This window comes from Ursus americanus, chromosome 2 (assembly GCF_024610735.1).
Source record: "Ursus americanus isolate L20-20 chromosome 2, mUrsAme1.1.p, whole genome shotgun sequence".
In the NCBI taxonomy this organism is placed as follows: domain Eukaryota; kingdom Metazoa; phylum Chordata; class Mammalia; order Carnivora; family Ursidae; genus Ursus; species Ursus americanus.
This window is the reverse complement of record NC_142128.1, coordinates 51228894-51252401: the sequence shown is the minus strand read 5'-3', so window position 1 is coordinate 51252401 and position 23508 is coordinate 51228894. Positions and strand designations below refer to the sequence as shown.

At 39.5% G+C, this 23508-nt stretch overlaps 1 non-coding gene across 1 annotated transcript; it reads left to right on the top strand.

Moving 5' to 3' along the window:
- Positions 1–21043: 21043 nt before the first annotated feature.
- Positions 21044–21150, top strand: LOC123800178 (U6 spliceosomal RNA). The gene has a single exon (XR_006781852.1). It is a non-coding gene; the product is annotated as a U6 spliceosomal RNA (small nuclear RNA).
- Positions 21151–23508: the final 2358 nt, after the last annotated feature.

Genomic DNA, 23508 nt, shown 5'->3' with positions numbered 1-23508 from the left:
AGGATTCTTTGGGAGAAAGGGAGAGACGTATTACATCTGAGGAGGGCTTTGTAAAGAATCTGTATATTTCCTGTTATGCGGCAGAAATCTTCCTGGTGAGATTTTGTCTAAGTTTTCTTTTTCCACAGTTGGACTCTGGGTAAAATATCTAGAAATGTGTACTGCTGCTCAGAGAGAGAGGCTAAGTAAATATAAGGGGTTGTTTCCATGCCGTGGTTGAGTATGCAGGGACCACAGGAGCCGTAGACACAAATAGATTAATTAAAGGCTTTAGGCCCCATCAGGAAGGCCTTGAACTTCGTATGAGAGTTGTAGCCAAAGTAGTTTCCAAAGGGTGGGACTCAGTGACTCTTTCACCTCAATATTAAGGAGTATCAACTCCTACAGTTTACAGCTGCTACAGCAACTGGATGCATTTCAAGGAAGAATGACTCATTTTAGAGTCCCTGTAAGCAAAGAGACTTACGTTAAGGCAAGCAATAGTTTGATGGGATTTATGGCTTTTAAATATCACCAAGCTTTTTGATAGGCATAAAATGCAAGTATTAGAAGGAATAATGATAAAAATCTAGCCAAATTTCAATTAGAGACCTTAAGATTGTGAATTTCCCCAAAGCAATTTATATTTGGCTTTGGTAGGGACTATGCGATGCTGTCTTTGTTTTTATAGCAACAGATTTATCTATCCAATCATGTTTGGCTTACTTGATTATTGAAATGATTTTCGCATTGCCTGAATACTCAAAGGAAAAGGAAGGAAGCCCAGAAGACATTTGCTGGCAATTAGAAATCAACATAGAGTACTCATTTGTACATAGCGTTAAGATTTTCGAAGCACTTTAAAATTGATCTCATTTTATTTTTATAGTAACACTGAGCAGACATGGATATCAAACTCTGATGGGGGTTGCTTTAACCTCATAATTCCCCATTAGTCTCCAATCAATTCCTAAATAAATAACTTTTCTAAGAACAGACAATATATTGGTTGTGCGAACGCAGCTTCAGGACAAAATCTTCTAGCCCGCTCCTTCCAACTAGATCAACACTCTATCCCTATGATAAGGGATTGCATTAATGGCCCCAAATCTTCATCCTTCTCCTATGCATACCCCTTGTAGTGGGACTTCGCAACTCCTCGCATCAAGGAGGGGGTGCTATTTCCCCATTCCTCGATTCTGAATTTGGCTTTGCAACTTGTTTCAGTAGTTTTGATGCAAGTGGAGAATTAAAACATGTCTGCAGGTGTCTGCTAATGCTCTTGCTCTTCTGTTATAGGAAAATGTCTAGACTAATCTTCTGCAGAATGAGGCATTACGTGCAGAGTCTGCTCACCTTATCCTAGGGAAAAAAAATTCCAGGAATGCAGGAAGGAAGGAAGGAAGGAAGGAGGAATGAACAGATTCTGTTACTGAGAGCTGAGCAATGTTAACATTTTGGAAAACATCCTTCCCCATATCTTTTATGGGTATAAGTGTGTTTGTATGTAGGATATAAATCGGAAGTGCTGTAATATGTTTTATTTATAAGTATGCTATAAACTTCTTTCCAAGTGAATAGAGCTCAACATCACCATTTTTAATCGCTATAAAAGCCTCATGTAATGATTACTGTAATTTATTAAACCATTTCCTTATTTGGTAAGTTGCAAAATGGGCACAATTTTCTCTCTCTCCCCATACCCATGCTCCTTTGCTGTGTGATTTTGCTGCTCCTGCCATGAAGAGGGAGGGTCGATTGCTCCATCCTTTGAATCTGGGCTGGCCTCCTGACTTTCTTTGGCTGAAAGAATAAAATAGAAATGGTATTTTGCAAGGTCTGGCCCTACGTTCCAAGAGGCCTTGCATACTCCTATTTGTTCCCTTGGAATCCTGTCCAACTGCCATGTGAACAAGCCCAGCTGACAACTAACTTCAGACACATGAGTGGGCTCAGCCTAAACCAGAAGAACCACCTAGCTAAGCCCAGCCCTAAGAGCCAACGTCTCGTTAGCTTAGCGGAGGGTTATTGTTGACATCCCCAAGCCTTGAGGTGCTTTGTGTTTACAGCAAATTGATAATCCATGCACCTATTGACAAGATGATAGATTGTTTCTAATTTTTCTTAATTATCTACACTGCTCTGAGGAAAAACAGATGCACATATCGTCACACACTTGTTGGAGTATTTCCTCGGTGTAATTGCCTTGGAGGGAGATTGCTAGATGAAAAGGAATGCTCATTTTAAATTATAGCCCATGTAGTGAAATTCCTCCTTGGAAAGGATGGTTAATTTATCCTTTAATCTATCGTGTGTAAGAATACCCACCATGGTGGGGGTGGAGGCAGGGATTACTTTAGATTGAGTAGTCCAGGAAGTCTTTTCGGGAGTGGTGACACTAGAGCAGAGGCCTGGGGGCAGCGGGCCATGTCTGGGGAAAGAATGGTCCAGCCCAGCAGAAAGCAAATACAGAGACTAAGACTGGAGGGTGTATGAGGTGTTGGCTGGTGTGCCTGTGGCTGAGCAAAGGAGACCCAGAGGTTAGGTTGCAGAGAGATAGGGACCCAATCAAGTAGAGCCCTCTGGCTGTGAGGAGCATTTCATATTTTATTCCGGGTCTGATGTGATGCCATGGGGACATTACCTGGAGGGGAGTGGCCTCATTATCGTTAACATCGGCAGGCAGCACCTCTTCATCACTAAGATTTGGTAAGGTTTGCTCTGTGCCAGATGTTGTTCTAGGCATGTTCATGCATTAATTCATTTAATCCAGCCAGGGCAAGGACGAGATACCATCGCTATCCTCCTGATTTTACAAATGGCATGACTGACGCACAAAACGATTAGATGAATTGCTCAAGCTGAACCAGGATTCAAACCCAGGCAGGCAGTCTCCACACCTCTAAAATGATGTGATTTATGTTTTTGAATGATGCTTCTTATGAAAAGAATTGCCTAAAGCAGGGCAAGGGTGAAAATTCCCACTTCCCAGGCTATTGCAGAAGCCGGGAAGGGAAAGTTTTTGGACTTTCGGTAGCTGTAAAGGTGATGAGAAGTGGCACATAGAAGGATTTGCTGGTAGATTCTCAATGATACTTTAATTGTTTAAAAAATCATAGCCAATCAGATTGGCAAAAAAATGATGTCTCTCTGACATTTTATTTGTATTTAATTAATAGTGAGGTTTAATATTTTTCTTAATTCCATTGGCTGTTTGAGTTTCTTCTGTTAATTGATTATACATATTCTTCATACATTTTTATATTGGGAGATTGTCCTTTACTGATTTCTGAGAGCTCTTTGTACGTTAGGTGTACTAACTGAAACACATTACTATCCTTTTACAAATATAATTTTCTAATATAAATATAAAAAATAGAACAGCCTTATGTATTTCCCAGGTTGTTGTTGGTATTTTGACTTTGTTGGTTTCTTTCTTCGCACGATATTTTATCTTATTTCTATGCAGCAAAATTGCGTTATGTTTTATGGTTTCTGAATTTTCTGTCATACTTGGAACGGTTCTCTCCATCACAAAATTATAAGTATTCAGCCATATTTTTTCTGGTGCTTTGATGTTTGCATTTTTTTAACTTAAATATTTGATTCATTTAAAATTTATTTTGGAATCAAGAGTGAGTTGGGATGCGGCTTCATTTATTTTATAAATTGCTAGCAGATTGTTCTGACGTCATTTTAAGCATACATCATCTTTTGTGCACTGACTTGAAATCCCACGTGTGATAGACACTGTATTTACATGCATTCTTGGTAATTTACATGTATTTTATTTACATGCGCAGTTTCACACCTGCCCTAAAATCAGGCTGGTTTAATGATGGTCACTTTATACTCGGTTTTAATATCTGTTAGGGTAAGTAACCCCCTCTCCCCCAGTTCATCTTCCACTTGAGAATCTTCCTAGCTATTTCTACTGGTTCCCTTCTTTCAGCGAAGTTTTAGAGTTATTTTTCAAGTTAAAACTTTTTGTTAAGGTTTGGATGGGGCTTTTAGAACTCTGAAGTTTTGGTAGATCTTGAGGAAGACTGACATCTTTAAAAATTAAATTGAAGCGGGAGCCGGAAGGTGTTCCCGCTTTACTGCTAATCCAGTGTTACTGTAACAATGAACACATTGCATTGGGGCGAGTTTCCTTATGGTCATCTTGTCTTCCCTTTACGCTCTACATCCCCCCTCCCCCCATGCAGAGAAACTGCGGAGCTCAGCTCGGTAACATAGGGGGTAACACAAGGGATTTTCAGGACTTTCACTTGCATGTGAGCTTTCTTCTTTTCTTTGCTCCGTTTTAACTCGCTTCCCAGAGCTGAGGCATTGTTACTAATCAGCTCCAAACTGTGGTTTCCAGAAGGGGACTGTGTACGAAACACCAGATTGGCCCTCGGCATCTGTAACTTTCCAGCCCACTGTACGACCCCCGAGTCTAGGAGCGAGCTGCGGGGCCTTCCCCGCACCCCCGTCTGAAACTTAGTTCATGTTCGCGCACTTTGGTTTTACAACACCGTTTCCAAGTTTACGGCCTTCTTGCTTGAGCCGCTTCTTCCAATTGCTTCGAATATACCCTCAATTATGGTAAAGAAACCATGAGAAGGAACCGATGCTCCTTTATGAGCCGTCTTAAGCAGACACCGCCAGATTGCTGCGAAATGGTTTTCCTTTTTAGCCCTTCTGAATTATAATACGTTTCTGAGGCCAAATTCTTTAGGGACACATTATGACTATTTAAGGTCTCCAAACTTTATGCTTCAGTACAAAAGGCCTAAGGGTGAAGATTTTAAATGGATGAAGTGGAGAAATTTGCACTTCCTTAAGCAAACATATAGCATTTCCTTCCCTGTGTCAGAAATGAAAACAAAAAATACAAACTAATTTGTCATGAAATTTTCCCTTTTATAATTCCCTCTTTGGTGCTTTTTCAACCTAACAAGTCATATTTTCTCTTCTTTCGTGTCAGGTTTATAGCTTTGCTGGTCACAGTTTCAATAACCATGATGAACGATCTTCTGTTCTATATATCATGTACAAGTATTCAGCTTAAAAGTATCTTTGTGTTCACAGCTTGCTTTCTGTCACCTCCCCGGTCCCCCCTCCCCGCTGCATGCGCGCACGGTGTTATATTATATGCGCCGAGAGCTCTGGGGAAAGTTCATGTTTAGGAACATTAAGCAAAGCGGAGGATGGCTGCTTATTTGGGCCGAGCTGACCTCACTATGAAATGAGGCAAATTGTCATATTTATGACTCAGGGCAAGTCAATAATATATTGGCGTTCACATGTGGAAACGCATTTACTCCCCAACATGTGGCTTCCACTTTGTTTTTCTCTCAAGTGGCCGTTCTCACCCAAGTGCGAGTCTTTTTCCTTCCTTTCTTTCTCTCCCTTCTTTCCTTCTTTCTTCTTTCTCCCTCCTTCTCTTCCTCCCTCCTTCCCACCCTCCCTTCTTCTCTTCCTTCTTCTTTTCATGCTTTCTCCTCCTTTTCTCGTCCTTGAGCCCTGAGTCAGTGTCGTGGGATTTATAGAATTTGGGTAAAGCGTAAAAAATACCTCTCTTCAGGTAACTAAAATTATTATTCCCTTTGCCTCCTATTTCCATCCACTGTTTGTTGGTGCTGGCTCTCTCTGTCTCTCTCTGTCTCTGTCTCTCTCGCTCTCTCTCACACACACAGGAATACACTGAACAAAATTATATGGCTGGATAAATGCTATTCACAACTATTGCCTGGAAATCTGATCCTATTGGGTCCTTTGGAATCTGAGTCAGTATCATTTGTTTTTCTTGCTTCTCTGTAAATTATAGCAGGAGAAAAAAAGGTCATGTGGTTTCTGATTTACTGTAGAGAATATTGAGAAGGAAAAAAAATATCAGAGTAGTCATTGATAATCAGAAAACATAGAAAAACCTCACTGTGAAAGTCTTTATTATTTCTAAATTTGGTCAGCTCTACCTTCCTGTTCCCCCAACTACAAGGCCCCCATTATCCTGAAGTCTATTTTTATAACACTCCATTTTGCAAGTGGGATTTAGGTGGGGAGGGCCTGTAGAAAATCTCTGCATCCCTCCCCTTTCCCCAATGTGTTCTGGAGATCGGCTTTCTTGAGTGTGTGCAGATTCTGAGGGTGCTGGACAACCCTCTCTGTCCTGCCTTTCTCCTTCCTCTTTGCATTTAGGTCACAGTTATTATGGCTGACTACCCCTTCCCTCAAGACTTGTGACACACAGATGGTCAACGTGCGCCTCAGCAGAAAGGGGCTTGCTCTGGGAAAGGCCTCAGAAATGCTGGGATGGCCAGTTGCTGTCATTCTTGATTTTCCTCACCAGGGTGATGGCAACTGGAAGATGCTGAAGGAGCCATCCAGCCTCTGAGCGGACTTGGCGTTGACGCTAAATGTCCTAAACACAACCAACCACCACCTGAAATCAATAGTCACTTATTTGCTTTGCTCTCTGCGATTCTAAGTAAGTGGGTGGGATGAATTTTCCACTTTTTACCCCTTAGATTCAGGAGGATAAAGTTTTTAAAGCATACAAATGGGCACCCGGAGGCCGGTTAAAAAAATTGTTTGTGTTGCTGCCTTTTTGGTCCTTTGGAGATAGGAGTTCCGTTCCCTCAGCCTCTGTTTCCCAACCTGTGATTTGAAAGGATTGATTCTCTCTGAAGTCACTTTGCACGGTGACATTGGATGCCCCTGTTGTTGGTGTTGTTTTGTTTAAGAAGGGAATGGCGTAGGATTTTCTCACTACCCCATTTTCAATTTATCCTCTGGGGCAAAGAACAAAACTGTTTTCCTTCCATCTACACGGGAGAACAATACTCACGAGCGATCTACTTCCCACAAATGTTGAAAAGATGAGGGACTAAGGGACTAAGGCTGTCTCTACAGAGTATAAAACAAGGCAAGACTTGGCAGCTTTCCAAGTCACTTGATTTGAGTTAAACAGGGGTGAATTTTTTATGTTTTATTTGTGACTTGACGTTCGTCATCGAGTTTTTAAGAAAGTTGGTTTTAGTGCCATTATTGACCATTCGAAAGACAATGTATTGTACTGGATCACGTAGCTTAAGAAACGGGTGTTATTCTTGAAAATCCCAGTTGTGTGACTAATTTCTACTTTAAAAAATGTTGCGTGTGCATAAAGATATCTGACCAGGAGGTATGCATTTATTAGCGTTTTGGTTAATTTGATTGAAAGGAATAATCAGGCTGCAAGAGCCAGGCTCAAGCTTAACGTAGTTCAGGGTATTTGCTCCGATATTAAAAATTCTCTTTCCCTGGCTGTAGAATCTGGATTTACACTCAAACAGGACTAGATCAAGGGGCCCGCAATGACAGGAATCATATTTTAGCCTTTGTGTTCACACTAAACAGTGCCTGAATGCAGTGGGTGCTCAGTGAATATATTTTGAAAGAAATGTATAATGAAACAGCTGACCGACTCATTTATACTACCCTATTTTATTGTGGTAAAACATACATAACATAAAATTTATCATTTTTACCATTTTAAGTTTACCGTTCAGTGGGATTAAGTACATTCACATTGTTGGACAAGCCTCACCACCATCCACTTCCAGACGGTTTCATCTGCCTCCACTGAAACTTTCAAGCCCCTGAACATGAACTCCCGTTCCTCCTCCACCCCCACCCCCAGACCCTGGGAACCACCACTCTACTTTCTGTCTGTATGAGTTTGACTACTCTTGGGACCTCGTATACGTAGGATGATACAGTATTTGTCCTTTTGTGTCTGGCTTATTGCAGTTAGTGTGTCTTGAGCATGTATCAGAATTTTATTCCTTTTTCAAGGCTGAATAATATTCCACTGCAGGTATAGACCACCTTTTGTTTATGCATTCACTCACAGATGAATGTCGGGGTTGTTTCCACATTTTGGCTATTGTGGATAATGCTGCTATGACCATGGCACATGGTACAAATTTTGCCATCTTTTGAAGAAATAAAACATTGCTCAAAAAGAATCCATATTATAGAAATCCTGTAAGTCCATTTAGACAGTTGAACCTAGGCTGTTTCCTGGTCAGTGCAGTTTATGCTGGAAAGTTCACCCACCAGCTTGTGAAGCTCTATTAGAGTAATATTCCTGTCTTGTTAACTTTTAAGTCCTCGGCATCTGGCGTAGGGACTTGTCCAGAGATGGTGGGGTGAAGTGTGATTGAATGGATTGACCAGACTTCATTGTTTGATTTGCACTTTTGGCTCCCTGGAGAAGAGAAGGGGGTAAAGCTGGATTGCCAATTGTATTTATTATCAGCTGATTTTTGTCTATTTTTGTCTCCCATTAGATAGATGGCACATTTTCTGAGTATAAGGGACTGGTTTGAAATTAGTGGACATCAAACTTTTTAACTTATATTTTACAAGAATATTGAAATAAATGCCTCTTTGCTTATTTTTATGTTGACACCTAAAATTTTGCATCAGTTAACCAACGCTAAGGAAATTTCTTGTATGTTGCCAATATTGACAGTTGATATAAAACGATTATATCACTCTTTCAAATATGTCCAGTGGGGTTTTACATGCAATAGCAATGTGACTCTACCATCATCTACTTAAAAATATGTAAATAATCCCTATATAACAGTTGAAAATTTTACATTGTTGTTTTTCCCTTCAACTTACATTTTTAGTCCATTTCCCTCACAGAATTTTATCCTCGTTTAATAATTGTTTCATGAACGAAAGTAATTTATTGAGCACCCTATCATTCTTCTTAGCAACATTATACAAAGTGTTTAATTTTAATTTTAATTTTTAATTTACATTTTTTGTGATCATAAGGATCAATGTTGGAAACAATTTCTGCTGGATTGAATCATCACATTCATTATTAGTGCTTAGGCAATAAAAATGATTATATCACAATTTTATAATTATTTATAATATGACAAGTCATAATTATTACTCTATACAGTAATACAAAATTTTATGGGAAGTGCATTTTCTTAATGATAGAAAATCTTCAATTTTCAATTTGTTCTCTTTATTGTCAGATTGAAATGAAATTTGGAATCAGTGCTACTTCTATTTTTCATTTTAACAGATCTAGCATGAGATCTCTTGTTCACATAATAAATTAGATGGGGTGAATTCCTTTTGAATTAAGTGCTGAAAGTCACATAAAAGATCTATCATCAAAAAGTATTTTTAAGAACTCATCATATGGTACTTCAATTTGATCCTTTTCCGTATTTAGTTTTTGAAGTGTATCTCCACTCAAAAAAGAAATTAAAAAAAATTTTAAATGACAGAGAAAGAGCAAGAGAGCACAAGCAGGGGGACAGCAGAGGGAGAGGAGAAGCAGGGTTTCCACCAAGCAGGACCATGACCTGACCCGAAGGCAGATGCTTAACGGGCTAAGCTATCCAGGAGCCCCTCAAAAATTTTTTTTATCAAGATTATTAATTCTACCTGTTGCTCTTTCACTTAGAGGCACCGATTTAATCTAATATATTTAGAAGATGTTAGAAGACTAAACATAATGTGAACTTAAATATACCTCTTTTTTCCCATATAATATTTTTAGGTAAGATTATTTTGTCCAATCACAAATTCAAATGTACTTTTATCAAGACCTTTGAGTTGCATGTGTAGTTTTATTAATTTTGGAAAACTGTCTTCTGTATACTCTTTTGGCCATCTCAGTCCTTGTCAGAATCTCCAAATCGGATTAACTCTAAAAAAGCCTAACTTCATATTTCAATTCAAATAAATGTGTTCATTCATTTCCTTTTGATAACTATTTCCCTTCTGAATTCTTATTTTAAGGTGTGTGAGTAAAGCATGAAACCTTGTCATGAGTTTGTGTCTGGGTATTAAAAATGTACAGCTGTTTTATATATATGTTTATATTTATATATATGTTTATATTTTTATATATGTTTATATTTATATTTATTTCTATGTTTATACCATATATATCATAACCAATGCATTTTTTGAAAAGAGTGGGAAGACAGAAAAGATGAAGTCATTTAATAAAAGCCTTTATCCCATTTGCTGTTCCACTCTAAAACTTATCTAAATGCAGAACATCTCAGATGGGTAGATAATACCTTGTGTCTGATGCCACGTTTTGCCTTTATAAGTGTACGTGTAAGACGGAGAAACACAGGAAGGCCTCTCACCGGTTTACAGTGCCTTTGATGGACACAGAAGCCTTCACCAGTATTTCAGATGGTCTGTTCGACAGGCCAGGGGTGGGGGGTTTCCACCTCAGGACAGCACACCGGCACAATGTTCACCTTCAGAAGGACGTCTGTCCTTTGTCAACCAGCGGAAGGGAGAACTGACAGGAAATCTCAATCCCAGACATTTCCTCAAGCAGACACCTTATTAAAAGACCGATATGGAAGTTGAGGATGAGAAACCGTATTCTCCTCAAATTACCCAGGCCAGTTGCCCCTTGGGAAGCGTGTGTCTGCAGGGGTGCACACACCGTAGCTTCCTGCCCGCTGTCTCGTGCTCTTCTGTGTCCTCACCACTTAGCTGAACACACACTGATATTTACGGCGACCTCACGGTTGTAAATTCCTTACTTCCACGAACTGGTTGGTTCCAGGGGTTGCAGAGTGCTTAGCTCGTGCGACGGACACCTCATTCGCTCCTCTTTTTCGTTTGTTAATTCAGCACATACGTGATAAACACCTACCATCTGCAAGTCATTGTGGCTCAGCTGAAGATAAAAAATGCAAAAAATAAGGAGATCATATGCTGCAGGAATGAGAAAGCTTGCACACGAGTAACTATGGTACAAATTAGAAAGTGATACATGCGGGGGCGGGGGTGTAGGAGGGGACCATTAGCTGCGGCTTGAAGGATCAGGCCCCGTGAAGGACGGCGGGCACAAGTGCAGACATATGCAAAGCCAGTATGACTTCTAGAAACGCAAACCAAAGGGCCTGTCAGCACAATCTTCCTATTTGAAAGGTAACTGGCACTTGGCTTAAAATTTGTATTTCGCATATTATTACTTACATTGATGAGTGTGCCCGCATAAAATCTTTATTTTTTTTTAAGATTTTATTTATTTATTTATTTATTTATTTATTTATTTATTTATTTATTTGACAGAGGGGGACAGCCAGCGAGAGAGGGAACACAAGCAGGGGGAGTGGGTGCGGGGGAAGCAGGCTCCCAGCGGAGGAACCTGATGCGGGGCTCGATCCCAGAACGCTGGGATCAGCCGAAGGCAGACGCTTAACGACTGAGCCACCCAGGTGCCCCCCGCATAAAATCTTTAAAACGAAGGAGCCTATTTCCTACCTATGGAGTCTATTGAATCCTGCTTTATTATTATTATTATTATTATTATTATTATTATTATTTTCTGTAGGGAAGGGGCATAAGCATCATGGTCTGTCAGTTTCATATTTATTGGGGGAATGTTCTCAGATCAATCTTTCCTCACTGACTTGAGAACACATTTACTTTTATTTCATGAACTCTACTTCAACCAAAAAAAACTCTCTGGTGCTGACTCAGCATACAAAGCTACATTTTATACCTGTCAGGCTGCATATAGATTTTTATAAGGTGAACAATGGCTGTATTTTAGTACTGATGTAGTAATCGTGAAGTCTTCTGGCAGTATCCTTTGGAAACTGAATCCATAAATTTTATTAGTATTAAATGTTTCTAATGGGAGTTGACAAATAGTTGAGTGGGATAGCGTTTTCTCTGTACTTGGCAAAGACAGAGGGAAGAAAAAGTCCCTATTACACAATGAGAAATGCATTAATGCTCAAACCCATTCATCTCAATTTTGCACAAATATAATTTAAGACCTTTTACAACTCTTGGTGAAATTACAGTGTGCTGCAGGGAAGTTGCAAAATTTTTATGGGCCTAATAAAATTGTCATTGTAATACCATTATAGGGTGCTGGGACAATATAGATATTTGTAATACTCATGCTCCCATGCCAAACTGAGAAGGGAGATAGTAAGTTTGATGGGAGACAAATGCTCAAAAGGGCTCAAACCCAAGTTTGTTTGATAATGAAAAATCTCCCTATCAGTGTTCAGCATCAAATGAAATGGGGTGGGTGATTAGGCATTTTAACTGGCTCTATAATGGAGCAGATAAACATTATCAAGCACCAACTCTAAAATTAGTTATTGTTGAAATGATCATGTAATATCTTTAGATAAATTGCAAAATAATTTCCAGTTGTATGTTTCCTGCTTTTGCACCCAAGTTTGGCTTCAGAAATGTGCCCGAGGCCTTTCTCTGCTCTCCTTTTTAGCATATAGACAAACATCTCTTGATGGTCTTTAGTCAGACTAAAAGCTTTAGAAAATATCTGACAAGAAATTTATACACAACTAATGAATCATCGAGCCTTACATCGAAAACCGGGGATGTACTGTATGGTGACTAACATAATATAATAAAAAATCATTATTAAAATAAAAATAAAAAAAAAAAAAGAAATTTAACTACTTCGAAACACGAAGTGAAAAAACAAACAAAAGCAAAGAGACAAATACAGCCCTCTTGGTATCGACACTTCTGGTGATCTGTTAGAATACTATAAAATGGGTCAGCATTGAAATCTTGAGGATTGCAAACAGAATTTGCAAGATGTGCCCCAAACAGAGCTGGGGCCTTTTCTAAGAGACCTCGTTCTCTGTCTACCGCTGGATTCATGCCTGAGATCCACGGAAGGGATAAATAGATCAAATATTCAGTTTCTCCGAGGTGGGCCGTAAGAAGGAGCCACTCACCCCAGCTGTGAAAGACTTGATGTTTGCTCTTCTCTTTCTGGGCCTCAGATGATGACAGGAACGTAAGCACAGCCCTCATTACCTCACTGGTATAGTCTTTGCATTTGAACTGTCAGTGTCCCTTCTTCCCCTGAAAAGAATTAGTTTGACCTCAACCTGTTCATCCCCTTCCCCTCAGCAGTGGTTGGTTTAAGAATGGGCCCATGACCACTGTGAGCCTATGCTCTGTGAAGGGAAGTGTGCTGGTGTCTCCTGCCTAGGAGGGACCCAGGAAAGACTCTCTTTCTTCCTTGTCTTTGGCGTGGCCCATGGAAATGCTCAGCCGAGTCACTACAGCTGAGGATGAAGCATCACAGAGAGGAGATCTGAGCGAGGAGAGACGGCGAAGGTCAGAAACAGAGCCCTGATGCCTTCTACCTGGAACCTGCCTTTCTCTGGTGGGCTGGAGTCTGAGCCAGGGAGGAAACTCAGCTAGGAACAAGCTTGCAGAGCTATGCCACTTGCTAGCCTACAGAACTTTTGGAAAATTCTTACTGTCTCTGAGGCTTGGTATCCCTATCTATGTAACAAGAAATAAAAAAGCACTTAGCTTATAAAAGCAACTGTGAGCCTTAAGTGAGTTAATATATATAATGTGCTGAGAGGAGTGGATACTCAATAAATGCTAGGTATTCTTATTTTTGTTACATGAAAAATCGTTTTCCTTATTTTTAAGATTTTATTTATTTATTTATTTATCTTAGAGAAAGTGTGCAGTGGGGGGAGGGGCAGGGGTAGTGGGGGAGGAGCAGAGTCAGAGGGAGAGGGAGAAGGAAAGAATCTCAAGCAGACTCTGTGCTGAGTGTGGAGCCCATCATGGGGCTTGATCTCACAACCTTGAGATCATGACCTGAGCCCAAATCAAGAGTTGGACTCTTAACTGATTGAACCACCCAGGCACCTCCAAAGGTCATATTTTTAAAGAAGACGCCATTGACCAACCCATTTAAAATTACACCTACCTCTAACATCTCCTATGCCTTCCCTTGACTTCTTTTTTCACCAAAGGACTTACCAGCACCAGATCTATAATACATTTTACCTCTTTATTTATGTATTGTCTTCTCCCACCCCATGAGAATGTAAGCTTCTTGGGGGGGAAAGATTTTTTTTGCCTTTTTTACAGCTACATTCTACCATGCCTAGATGAGTACCTGGCACAGAGCAGGCAGTGAAAACATATTTGTTGACTGAATAAACGTTGTATCATGTGCTACCTGGTAATATGGCACAACAGTTAAGGTAGGCACACCTCTATCCTCTCGAGTCACAAGGCTGATGGATGGGCAGCAAAGGTAGTGCTACTTTCTCCAGATGAAAAAGTGAAATAATTTAGGTTGCTTCAGAAGTTATTGGGCATCTGGGTTCTTTCCACATTTTAGCTATTGTGGACATTGCTGCTATAAAGAAGATGTGAGATATATATGTATATATATATATCCATGTCATTGCAAATGGCAAGCTCTCATTCTTTTTGATGGCTGAGTAATATTCCATTGCTCGCGCGCGTGTGTGTGTGTGTGTGTACATATATATATATATATATATATTATATCTCAATATATTCCATTGTGTATATCTATCTATCTCTCTATATATTCCATTGTGTGTATATATATCTATCTCAATGTATACACACAATGGAATATTACTCAGCCATCAAAAAGAACGATAGCTTGCCATTTGCAATGACATGGATATTAGACTAGAGGGTATTATGCTAAGTGAAATAAGTCAGTCAGAGAAATACAAATACCATATGATTTCACTCACGTGGAATTTAAGAAACAATACAGATGAATGTAGGGGAAAGGAAAGAAAAATAAAATAAGATGAAAATTGAGAGGGAGGCAAACTATACGAGATGCTGAACTCTAGAAAACAAACTGGGGGTTGTGGGGGTTGGTGGGTGGGGGGAAGGGATAATTGGGTGATGGGCATCAAGGAGGGCACGTGATGTAATGAGTACTGGGTATTATATGCAATAGATGAATCACTAAATTCTACTTCTGAAACTAAAAAAAAAAAAGAAGTTATTGGGAAAAACAGCCTATTAATTTCCAGGTCATGCCTTGACTCTGATAGAGTAGTCATTAGCGTGTTTATTTTATTATTTATTTATTTAATTTTTAAAAAAGATTTTATTTATTTATTTGACAGAGAGAGACAGCCAGTGAGAGAGGGAACACAAGCAGGGGGAGTGGGAGAGGAAGAAGCAGGCTCCCAGCGGAGCAAGGAGCCCAATGCGGGGCTCAATCCCAGGACCCCAGGGTTCACTCCCTGAGCTGAAGGCAGATGCTTAACACGACTGAGCCACCCAGGTGCCCCCATTAGCATGTTTAAAGATGGGTGAGTATTGTATCAGGATGTGGGAGCTGGCAAGTCTGAAATCCATAGGGCAAGTCAAAAGGCTGGAAACTGGGGCAAGAGTTAGTGCTGAAGTCTTAAAGCAGAATTTCATCTCTAGGAAACCTTAGTTCGTACTCTTTGCTCCTGATTAAATGAGGCTCAACCACATTATTGAGGGTAATATTCCTTTTTTTTTTTTAAAGATTTATTTATTTATTTGAAAGCAAGAGTGAGAGTGAGTGAGAGAGAGAGAGAGAGAAAGCATGAGCAGGGGGAAGGGCAGAGGGAGAAGCAGACTCCCCACTGAGCAGGGATCCCGACACGGGACTCGATCCCAGGACCCTGGGATCACGACCTTAACTGACTGAGCCACCCAGGCGCCCCTAAGATTATATTCTTTACTTAAAGTCAACTGACCGTAGATATTAACTACATCTACACATACCTTCACGGCGACGTCTAGATTAGAGTTTGAGTCCATCATTTTAAGTCATTCTCCAGCCAAGTGGATACATAAAATTAACCATGGCAGATATGGTAAGAAGAGTATGATACATCAATATCCTGTAGTTGATTTAACAAAGGGCTCTTCAAATGCTCTTTATTGGTATTTGAAATTAAATAGTACAAACAGCTCCAAATTCATGTAATCTTTCAATATTTGTTACACATTACATCAGTCAGTTCATGAGCCAGACTCAATCTCATCCTCATAATACAAGAACGGCTTTTCTCATGATGGTTTTCTAGTTAGGCTTTCAATAAACACTTAAAAATGCAATACAAAAACATTTGGAGCCCCAGAAGTCATTCATTCTCCCGAGGGTCATTTGGAGCTGGCAGGCAAGCAAATGCTTGAAGGAGCGTTTATGGAGAGTGACGTTTTCATCTTAATGAAGATTTTGGGATGCCTGTTTTAGGGTCTGATTGTAAATACAAGCATTCATAAAGATACATAATAATAATTTTTTTTTTTTTAGCTGAAATACGTTGAAGCCCTACTACTACGTTCTAGGTAATGCTAAGCACCTTACCCAATTATCTCATTGAATCCTCACCACAATCCTCTGAGGCATTTTTGCCCTCATTTTACAGGTTAGTCCCTTGGACTACAAAGTCCTTTAGCTCATGAAACATTTCTAGTACTTTCAGTGTTTCACCTCCCACGTTCAAGTTGAAGCTTTATCCATGACGGATTCTAAAGCAGAGTTGGTTGTTAGATTGGCTGAGTTCCTTAAAAGCCTTGCTATTTAAAAAAGGCCTCAGAGGTTTCTGTTTGGCTATCCAAGGAGTAATAAACCTATGTCTTTTCCACTGAACCCTTTACTGTGATGTTGCCAAAACCCAAACACCTTGGGCTGGAAATCTGTATGGGGCTACACTTCGATCAAAACCGGATCTGTCTTGTGCCTCCCAAGTTTTGAATTTAGGGTTCACTTCAATGTTCCTTTCAATCTGGAAATGCATAATTTCATTTTAAGGAAAAAGAAAACAATCGCTTTAATAAAAGTCTATGAACAAAGTTCAGAGGGCTTCTTGGACAACAAATGACTCTTACAAAACAACATTGTGGTGAGTTAAGTGTAAATGGCTCAGAAACACGCAGATTAAATTTCCCTGAAAACATGCAAGGGCTTCCAAAATTAATGGGGGAAAATAGTTGGACAATGTATATTTCAGACTTCATGCTTTTTCTTCTCTTTTTCTTTCTGTTGATCTTATTCTCTTTCACAAAACACTTCCTAGGGTGACTTCATCTCTTGTGGTCAGGATGCTGTCAGGCCAAGTTGTCATTAATCCTGGTGCATTCTGGGTGGCCCACTCTGGGTATCAGCTGTGTTCCTTCTCTTACCGAGTTAGCTTTTCTCCCTACTATTTGTCTTTCAATATAGGAAAGGTATAAAAATAAAAACACAACTTAAAGTCTGTGCCAAGCTTTTAGGCCTTGTGAAAGTCCACTGTCATGACACTTGAGAGACGACTGTGTGAGGTTCTTGTGTGTTGAACGCTAATAAATCTTCTGTGCTTTAACTCAGAAGATACCACCACAGATATAAATGCGGTAGAGGGATCCATCAATCAAGATTTGAAGATACTTTGGAGGGACTTTTAAAAGGCCCTCTAACCCATTCCCAAGCCTCAGACATATCTCAACATAAAACATGACAGAAATATAATTATAGTCTCATTTCTTAAATATTGCCTTAGAAAAGTTTTCTTCAATGTACTTTAGAAAAATATTTCTATGTTTTCTCCTGTACAGAAGTTCCCTTAAAAATAACCAAATTCCATTTTATGGGAATTGAAGTTTATTTTCTTTTTTCTTGTCTTTGAAGGGAACAAATTCTGGAACACTGGATTGCTACCCATGGCTCTTCTTGCCTGGCCTTGCCCAACCTTAGTCAGTGAAGCTTGTCAGACATTTCTCTCTTTCAGAAGACAACAATGGTGGCAATGTTTATTTTGTGGTTCTTCCTGCCCTATATCTAAGCAATATCGTCTCCAATGTTGCTAGAATGCATTAAGTCCTTCCCATCTCAAGACACTATGTAATAAGGAAAAGCCATTTACCTTATTTAATGAATGCATAAATAGTGGAAAACATGGTAGCTGCTTCCTAGAGCTTAGAGTTTAGGTGGAATTACAGAATTCACATACATGGCTCGGTGAGGAAGATCAGCAGATCCATTTTCCAAAGGCAACTATAAAGCTCAGACAAAACTCATAAAAGCTACTATTTCTGGAACTCAGCCAAAACCATGCACTAGTCTGCAAACCCTTCATGCTTGAAACACTGGTGAACTTCAAGTAAGAACAGCTAGAGTCTGTCATTTCTTGCTTGGGGCTGTACCCATTCCGCCTTACCCAACACCCAGCTAAGTCTGCATGGAAAATTTGGAAGAGTCAGGCAGACCAAGAAAAAATTCAGCTTTATTGCCACAGTTGAAGGGATGTCATTTGATTTTGAATGATGGGCAATAACTATGCTAAGACTTGTGGAAGCGATCAAGTAGATAGAGAGAGGGCCTGTGTCTCTTGTAGCTTGAAGTTGATGTCATGATTATATGAATGCATAAGTAGAACACAGTGTGGTTAGGTTTCGAGGATATCTAGACGCAGTACATATGACAATTATAGTGCAAATGAAGAGGAAAAGAATGTGTTCATTAAAGTTTCTTTATTTTACCAGACTCAGTGTTAATCTATCAGTATATTATGGGTAAATTAAAATGTATATTGTAATCTTTAGAATAGTCACTAATAATATAGTATTAGAATAAAAATCATCAGAGAAATTTAAATGATACAATAAAAAATATTTTAAAAAGATTATTTATTTATTTATTAGAAAGAACAGAGAGAGAATGAGCAGGAGGCGGGGCAGAAGAAGACTCCCTGCTTAGCGGGAAGCCTGATGTGGGGCTTGATCCTGGGAGCCTGGGATCATGATCTGGGCCGAAGGCAGATACTTAACCAACTGAGCCACCAAGGTGCCCCACAATAAAAGTATTTTTTAACACTAAAGAAAGTATTAAAGGAGGAACAGAGAGCCAAAAAATATAGGGAACATAAAAAACAAATAGCAAAATGGCAGGTATAAATCCAATTATATCAATAATTACATTAAATGTGAAAGGTCTGAATGCCCTGATCAAAAGGAAGAGATTATCAGAATGGATCGAAAAGCAAAATGCTACTATTTTCTGACTACGAGAATACATTTTAGATTCAAAGACAGAAATAGGTTGAAGGTAAAGGATGGGAATCATCTACCAGGTAAATAGTAACCATGAAAGATCTGAAGTGATTATTTTAACATCAGACAGAATTGAGTCTAAGATAAGAATTATTACTAGAGACAAAGAGAGACATTTTATAATGATAAAAATGCCAATACATCAGGAATATGTAACAATTATAAATATATGCACACCTAACAGCAAACCTTCAAAACAAATGAGGCATAACCAACTAGAATTGAAATAATTGACTATTTAGGTAGTTGGAGATTTCAGTATCCTACTCTTAAAAATTGAAAGAACGGTTCCAGAATAAATCATCTAACATGGGAGACTTGTGCTATACTTTGAACCAACTCAACTTCTGTTTTAAGAACACTCTACCCAGAATACTCTACTCTGTGTGTTGCAACATATGTATCTTTTCAAGCAGATGATGTGAATGACTGTAGAAGGTCCCAAGGAATCCACAAAAATACTAGAATTAATCTACGAGTTACATATATACAAAAAAGTGGTCCTATATATTAGCAATAAACAGTTTGAAATAAAATTAACAAAACAATTTGATACTTAATAGCATAAAAAATCCAATATGATTAAGTGGAAATTCACCCCATATTGGTGTATAAAATTAATGCAATCTCTATCAAAATACCAACAGGCATTTTTATTAAAAAACTACAAAAATTTTTCTAAAGTTTATATGTAAATACAAAGGCTCTAGATAGCTAAAACAAGGTTTGAAAAGAACAAAATTGGAGGCATTACTCGACCTGATTTCAAAACTGACCGTAGCATCATAGTGATAAAGACGATGTCGTATTATGGAAGAATACACTTAATAGATCCATGGAACAGAACTGAGAAACCAGGAGTCACCCATTTCATTCAAGGATAATTGATTTTCAACAAAGATGCCGAGACAATCAATGGGAAGAGAATTGTCCTTTCAACAATAGTGCTGGGACAATTGGATTCCCGTGACAAATCCTGGATTTAGAGGCTTACCTGACACCATACATAAAAATTAACTCCAAGTGGATTATAGACCAAAGTGTAAGGGCTAACATTACACAGTTTCTTCAAGAAAATATTGGAGAACATCTTTGTGACCATAAATAGGTAAAGAATTCTTAAATATGACCCCAAAAGCATGATCTATAAAAAAAACGGATAAATTGAGCTTTATCACAGTTTAAAATGTTTGTGTTAGAAAAGACACTTTTAAGCTAATGGAAGAACAAGCCACACCCAGGAAGAAAATATTTGCAAGTCATAGTTTTTGTGAAGTATCAGAATCTAAAGTATGTAAAGAGCTCTTATAACTCAATAACAAGAAGATAAACGGTGTGATATAAAAATGGGTAAAAGATTCAAATGGATATTTTACCAATGAAGATATTAAAACTGTTAATAATTATTGTGAATTAAGTGTTCAACACCAGTAGCTGTAAGAGAAATGCAAATTAGAGCCATAATGATCTACTTCTGCATACCTACTAGAATGGCTATAAACTAAAAAACAGGCAAGACTGACAATTGGTCCTGCATGGTTGATGGGAATATAAAATGGTACAGTCACTTTAGAAAACAATCTAGTAGTTTCTAAAAAAGTTAAACATAACCTTATATAACTCAGCAATTCCACTGCTAGGAATCTACCCAAGGAGGGCAGGAAATCATTTTCATACAAAGGTGAGTATGTGAATGTTCATAGCAAAAAATAGAAACAATTCAAAGAGCCATCAAGTGATAAATGGATTAAAAATGGTATATGCGTAGAAGGGAGTACTATTTGGCAATAAAAAGGAAATAAAAACTGTACTGATTCATGCTACAATGCGGATAAACCTCAAAAACATTATACTGACTTAAAGAGGCCAATGCAGATAACTACATTTTGTGTGATGCCATATCCAGGAAATCTCCAGAAAAGGCAAATTTATAGAGATCAGAAGCAGATCATTGGTTGCCTGGGGCTAACGGTGTTGTGAGAATAAACTACAAATGGGCATGAGTATGCTTTTTGGAGTTCTGGGAAGATTTAAAGCTGGATTATGGTATTGGTTGTACAACTTAGTAAGTGTGGTTAAAAAAAATCATTGAATTGGACACTTATCATGAGTGAATTTGTATATAAAGCTGTTGAATTTTAAAAAAAGTCTTGGGCTCACTTCGGCAGCACATGTACTAAAATTGGAAAGCTACGGAGAAGGTTGGCATGGCCCGAGCACAAGGATGACACGCAAATTTGTAAAGCGTTTCATACTTTCTGAGGCACAGCTTATTAACCCTAGTGCTACCCCAAAACCCCACAAAGTCTTACTGTATGTATACCATTTACCAGACACAGTACTAGGCACTGGCAATCAAGGGAAACTGAGTCAGATGAAACACCTCCCTCTGTGGGGTTTATTGTTCGCAAGAGTCTGTCAGGATGTGGAGCACGTTAGAATTGCCAGCTCCTGAAGTTTCAGAAAAAACTCGAACTATGTTAAAAATACTATATTCTCCTCAAGGAATATTCCATGGAACTTACATGGAACTTACATTCCATAGAACTTACATTCTATTGTAGGGGATTTGGGGAAGATGAAAATAAGGACATAAACACATAAATAGATAACATTTCGGGGGGTGATAAATGCTGCAAATCGAATAAGTCAAAGAAAAGAAGTATAAATGCTGGAGGAAGAAGAGGTATTATTTTAGGTAGGACGGTAGTGGAAAGCCTCCTTGATAAGGTAACCGTTGGCAGGAGACCCGGGAGAATGGGAGAGGGAAAGCCATGCCAATGTCTGGGAAAAGAGCTTTCCAGGCGGAGCGAGCTGAGTCAGGGATGTGTGGGCTCTTTGAGGACTGGCAAGGAGGCCAGTGTGGTTGGACCAGACTGAGTGAGTGGAGAGCATAAAAGATGAAGTTAGAGGGAGCTGGGTCAGATCCATTAGGTCCTGAAACACATTGTATGACTTTAAATTTTACTCTGAGCGAGCTTCAGGGCCTGCTCTGTTTTGAGCAGAGAAGTGAGATGATCTAACATGTTCTAATGGTTCCTCTGGCTGCCGTGAACAGGCTGTGGACTGCAAGGTTGGAAGCAAGGAGCTCAGTTTGGAGGCTATTCAGAGTCCCCCCGGCGGGGGGGGGGGGGGGAGACACCAAAGGCTCAAATCAGGGTGACAGCAGTGTACATGAGAAGAAACAAGTGGGTCCTGGGATAGAGTGACCACAGAGGCCACAGTATTTGAAGTTGGATTAGATGGCAGGTGTGGGAGAAAGAGGAGAGTCAAGGATGATCCCAAGGTTTCTGCTGGGAGAAACTGGACTAGGTTATGAAACACATGTTCTTAGGATGGGTCACAACTTAGACAAGTATTGCAGGTAGGACTGCATAGTATTAATTGCTAAGGTCCTGATGGATTAGGACAGCAGAATGGGATAACTGAGCTCTCCTCCTACAGTATTTAAATCAGATTACATACAGCGGTTACTTTGTGAGTGTTCGTGTTTGCTCCTGACACCATAGTTACAAAGGGTCTCCACTGCTATTACTCAAGGAATAGTAAAGCTGACCTTCTGATTCCTGACATCTTAAAGATGGCGGCTGTCCTCTGCATTCTGTGGCCTCTTCTCGGACCTTGTCCACCAGATGGCAGCACAGAGGTTCAGAGGCCTAAAGCCTCCTTCCCTAATGAATATAAATGGAAAGCATTAGGCCTCTTTTTCAGGCAAGTCAGACTTTTCGTCTCCCTCCTATCTTCCCTCCCCCACTGAGGGCAACCCCTTCCAATAATCAGCCTTCTAGACTATAATAGAAGCTTTTAACGTTATAATCTCTTGTCACATTACTCAGCAGCCTCATCCAGGCCCAGGAAACCATTTCCTGGAGGCCTCTTTTTTATTTGTGTTCATTAGCTCCGCTAATACATTCTCTTGGAAACCACAGTTTAATAAATTTCATAGCGCATGACCAGCGGACTTAATGAATATTAGTCACTCGAAGCAATTTTTGTTTATTCAGCTTCTCTTACCTCTCCTCCCTTCCCTTACCCCAGACTTCATTCTGTGGAATGATAATAATACGCAGAGAACTGGCTGGCCACAACAGACTAAAAACAAGAAGTAAAAGGATCTTTCTGAGCTCACACCTGTTTTAAGATTTGTTATCCTTAAAACGAAAAGCTGTAGGGATTCACTCGGCTCCTTCCTTGTAGCTCCCCGTGGACCTTGCTATTAAACCGCAGGGAGGAGCCCAGCCTTCAGAGCACTTAAAAGTACTTATGTCAAATCCATCCCATTCTTCCGGCCTCCGTTCCTGAATCCAGCCACCGTTCCCAGGGGCTGGAGCACATTACAAGGCATTCACTTCATATGAATGGGCACAAACAGACTTTTTCACCATTTAGATATGTCTGCATTTGCAGGCACATCCTGTACACTGCCCGAAACAGCCTTAATTTCAATTTACTGTCTCCCCAAGGATCTTGCCATTCTCCCGAAAGTGGAAAACTCACTGGTTGTTTCTCCTCGCCGACCTCTCACCCCAGCCTCTGTCTGCCCTCCTCTTCTTTCAAGGAAAAAGCTGTGTGGGGAGGAATATTTTGCTCAAGATGAATAGAATGAATGCTTGATGC